The following is a 4,777-nucleotide window of genomic DNA, read 5'->3' on the forward strand; positions in this document are numbered from 1 at the left end:
CATGTTTCCCTTCACTCAGCCCGCTGTGGCACTTAAATCTTCCACCGAGGTCACAGACAGTGCAGGGCAGTAATATATTCTGGATGTCATGTGTGTATGATTGCTAAAAGGCTGCAGACATCAAACATCTTCCTCATTTGATATGAGGTTATAGACTGATGAGAAGGCAGGATTGTGGAAAGGCAGCCCTGCTGAGAGAGAGGGGACTTTGGATCTGAGTTTTGCTTTGACTCTGGGGAGGAAATGTGGTTGCACATTAGAACTGCAGAGATGTAGGCCATAAATTGGATATTGGGGAAATAGAAATGGAGAATATGGGATATGGAGATTGAACACTGGGTCAGATGAACAACTTAAAGTACAAAGATTAATCGTGAAGTTAAACTGGTGCCGAGTGTGGTGCAGTAACTTCAAGCAGCATAGAACCCTGGCTGATGGTATCTCACTCTTGTTCTAGTGGCATGTGTCCATTTTTGATATGTTACTCATGTCTCTGCCACTTATGACCAACATATATCAGTTCTTACTGACTCAGGCTACCGCATACTGTGTGTACTACTGCTTTGCTGCTCTTAACAGCATGCCACTTTAACTAGGGTTATGTTGAGATTGGATGACCGGCAGCCATCGGTTCTAAAAATAGATAAACCTTCCATGGGCTTTGGGAAATTGCGATGGACATTTTTGACCATTTTCTGACTTTTATAGGCCGTTATAGAGTCGATAGAAAACGGACTGCGTGGCGCAGTCTTCAATGAAACATCTTGACTATGAATCAAGGAGCATGTGAACATCATTCACGTTTAAACAGTGACAGCCAGCTGTCAAAACAGTCTTCTCAGAGAGCCTGATATATGAGGAAGACCTGGGTCTGGGCGTCAGACTCCAGCAGACACCAGCATCACTCATTAACGGCAACATTCACACACTGCAATGGACATCACTCAGACACACACGCATGGACGCGTGCGGGCTCGTTCAAGGCTGTTTCAAAAGGGTCACTGTGCCCTTGTCCTGCTGCCTCACTCATGAAGAGAAAAATAAATCAACCAGCTGTCTTCTCCAACCTGGCCCAGTGCTCAAGACTATAAACCCCTGATGGGAGATCCATGAGACTCCCCCTCCTCTGGGCTCGTGTGAAAGCTAGTGGCAGAGGAAGAGGTGTGTTGGCAGCCATTAAAGTGCACTGTAGAGGACACAACAGCTACAAAGCCTAATGGAAGACGCTAGAGAGAGCTGCTGTCTGCTGGTCATTCATTTGTTTACCATGAGGGCTCCAGTGTCAAGTGTGAAGTAGGAAATGCGTACTGTTGGTTTGTGGCCCTTCCTGTTTACCTGATAATATACCAAGACAAATTTCATTAGTCATATGTAATAACTGGAAGCCTGTTTTTGTTTTTTTTCCCCAAAACAACCTTAGAAATACACTGACACTTCTGTATATATTTGTATCTATTCAAACTTTCTTTCTTGGCTTTGGTTTTCGGATGGTGGCAGATTAAAAGCTTCCATCTTGGAAATACCATATTTGTCAGCTTTCAAGCTGAGTTTTACAAAGTATTTTTTTCTGCCAATTTAGAAATAGCAGAGAAAAACCCACAGACATGATGGTGAAATCAAGTGGAGTTGACAAAAATGGTAATAATATTAAAGGAATATATATTTTATGGATTGTACTTGTGCATAACCCTCTCTTGTTTGATGGATTAACTTGATACTGTATGTCAAGTTCATAATCCCTCCAAATCATCAGTGTATAGGTTAACTAGGTTGACTACTGCACGATTTTAATGAGCGCCTTAAAGGAAAACATGAATTCTCTTGATCATTAGTATCTAGAACTTCTCAGTAGTGCAAATACCTAATATGGTGCACTCTGCATTGTCTTTTCCCCAGTAAACACACTGGTATAAACACGATGTTTTGTTGTTAATACAGTACATTCCCTCTTTTTTTTTGTCAAAACATGGTACTCTTATCACCCCGGGGCTAATTGTGTGAAGTAACTCTTGCTCTCTCTTTGCCCTCAGGTCCTAATTAAGTGGAATTCAACTTACTTCATCTTGTAATTATGAAGCCGGTGAAAGAGGGGCTCGCTCTGGAGTGAGTGTAAATACAAACAGATGGAGGAGGAGGAGGGAGAGCAGCTTTTTGTGTATGTGATTTTCAAAAAAAGCCACAGAAATCCATTTGCATTCTTGAGCCATAGAGATCCACACTAGTCACTGCTATCTGCAGATTAAATGAAGATATTTCCTCTGTAGGGCTGTTGTGAAAGACAGACTCGACACAGTCCGATGCCTTCATTCGTGTCTAAGAGTAGAATGATTTATTCACAAACAAGTGGTTATGATGGCATTTATCATTTATTTTGAAAAGACTCAAGTGGCCGCTGCAGAGAGGTAGTGACACAACAGCAGCATTTTTAATCTGCGAGGTTGTTTGACTTGGCTGCAATGCCCAAAATATCTCAGCTGTGAGCTCATATCGAAAGGCCTGAGGGATCAAGAAGCAACAGAGTCATTCAGCAGTCGATGGGGCATACTGTTGATTTGGAGTTTTGTCCCTCGCGTTCAGCCTGTCACATCCCATCAGAGCAAGACGGGCCTCAAAGCTCAGGCTCATTTTTAGCTCTGATGGGAACTTTTGTAGAAGTCTCTGGTCAGCTGAGGCTATGAGGAGTCACTGGCTGGTGGCGAGAAGGTGATGATCAGTGGAGGATTAAGCTGGTGACACAGTATGTAGGTCTCCGAGCTCGCAGGGATGAGCGGTACAGGCCAGGGCAGCGGGGCAGGGCTGCAATCAGCCTTTCTACTCTGCCCCTGCTTACACTAATTACATTACTCCTGGGGATATGGGATAATCAAATCTTAATGAGGTGTGGAAGACTTCAGTGCTGCTCTTGACGTGTTAGTCTGTGCCTACAGGTGCTGAACCTCTCGATTTCCAGAAGTCTCTGCAGGAATTGTACATGATGCAGCAGCAAAACACATTTGAAAGCAGTTTCAAACTAAAGCTGTTATCCATGTAAGACACTATTAGGTCTACTGTAATGAAGCGAAGTGATAAAGAACAGCACTGAGACCCAGGTTCACCTCTGCTCTCGGCATTGTTTGGATTTCTTGAATTTATTCAGATGTAATTGAAAGAATAATTGTTTTGCTTTTAATGCTGCCTGAGGTTTACTTGAAGATGATCCACAGTCATACAGTAGTAATCTGAGCCAGATATTCAGTGCATTACCTTTTCCCATTTTACTATGGCATTTTGGCAGCAAACTGATCTGACTGGAAGGATTTAGTAGGTGGAAACAAGTCCAGCTGTGATTTAGTTAGTCATAGTGGTGGGATGATGGGTTTTTAAAAGCACATTTGATTTGATTTATTCATTCAAGCATGTAAAACAGTTGATATGTCAACACATGTAATTTCACACATATCCAACAAATGCTAATCCAATATCAATTTGCTTATACCTAGTACATGCTTGAACGGAGTAGGAAGAAGTCAGACTTATCCAGTCCTACCCCATGACATCATCTTACAACTTTTAAATAATGGTACTTACTGATCTCTGGTCAGGTTCAGGTGATGAGCCCTTCTCTGCAATTCTTCTCCTGTAAGACAGAGTCCAGAATTATTTCTGAAAAACAGTTGCTATTTTTAAAAACATATCATCATGTTTAATGTTAATATCATAAAGCACAGACCACACAATTCCTCCTGAACTCCACATTTTTAAAACCTAAATTCCTTAGATTTCTCTAGATCTTACAGTGATACTTCTCTGTCAGCAACAAAGTGCATTTAAATTACGATTTTACTACATATCATCTCATAATACTGAGGAATAGTGAGAGTGATGAGTACATGAACTTATTCTTCAGGTGGCACAACAAAATCCATTGCGACCAACATTGGGGTTTGCTAAATCTACTGTATGGCAACTGTGTCAAGTTTCACTTTTCTGTAGTATATGAAACAAGATCTGAAATTCATTCATATGACTCAAGTGCCTATTTTGAGACGTACTGAATCGAAGAGTAATATATGATGTGTCGCTACCTCCTTGCTAACAGGGCACTCATCTCCTCCATGAGCCCTCCTCCTCCAGGCAGAGGGCCGTTGCCTCTGGCTTCAGATTTGGCCCCTCCAGCCCCTGGCATGGCTGCTGCCAGAGCGGCCGCCGCCTAAAAAAAAAGGGGCCCCCAGGCTTGCCCGGGTGAGTGCGGTAGAAGGTGTCGAGAAGGGCAGGATCCAGAATAAATGATCGGGGAATCCAGGACCGTTCCTCCGGACTGTAACCCACCCAGTCCACCAGAAATTGGAATCCCCAGCCCTTGGGGTGGACATCCACGATCTGCCGTACTGTGTATGCTGGGCCACCCTCCACCTCAAGGGCCGTTGGAGGTGCAGCTGGTGGTGGACAGAGGGGACTGGAGGACACAGGCTTGATCTGGGAGACATGAAACAGAGGGTGAATACGGAGAGTATCAGGCAATGAGAGTTTTATAGCAGTGGGATGGAGGACTTCCTGGATGGTAAAAGACTCCAGGATCCGGGGAGACAATTTGGGGCGTCCCCCTTTCATGGGAATGTGGGTGGCCGAGAGCCAAACCTGTTGCCCAACCTGGTAGGTAGGAACGGCCCTACGGCGGCGATCGGCCAGGCGTTTGTTTTGGTCGGCTGTGCGCAAGAGGGCGGCCCTGGTCTCGTCCCAGATTTGGTGGCAGCGAGTGATATGGGCATGGACTGATGGAACGGCGAGGTCGGTTTCC

General features: G+C 44.2%; 1 protein-coding gene and 1 long non-coding RNA gene across 5 annotated transcripts in view; one reads left to right on the forward strand and one right to left on the reverse strand.

Annotated features, from left to right (window-relative positions):
• Positions 1-4,777, forward strand: part of LOC109969689 (uncharacterized) — a 35,080-nt gene that overhangs the window by 18,738 nt on the left and 11,565 nt on the right. For 2 of the 3 annotated variants that reach the window (XR_002276291.1, XR_002276293.1), the window contains one exon: positions 2,031-3,423. The exons of the other annotated variant lie outside the window; for it this stretch is intronic. This is a non-coding gene — a long non-coding RNA (uncharacterized LOC109969689). Of the gene's footprint in view, positions 1-2,030; positions 3,424-4,777 lie in introns of those variants that run through there. 3 annotated transcript variants of the gene reach the window in all.
• lhfpl3 (LHFPL tetraspan subfamily member 3) overlaps positions 1-4,777 on the reverse strand; it is a 39,773-nt gene that overhangs the window by 16,429 nt on the left and 18,567 nt on the right. The window lies entirely within an intron of this gene.

The sequence above is a fragment of the Monopterus albus genome, unplaced genomic scaffold (assembly GCF_001952655.1).
Source record: "Monopterus albus unplaced genomic scaffold, M_albus_1.0 scaffold178.1, whole genome shotgun sequence".
NCBI lineage: Eukaryota > Metazoa > Chordata > Actinopteri > Synbranchiformes > Synbranchidae > Monopterus > Monopterus albus.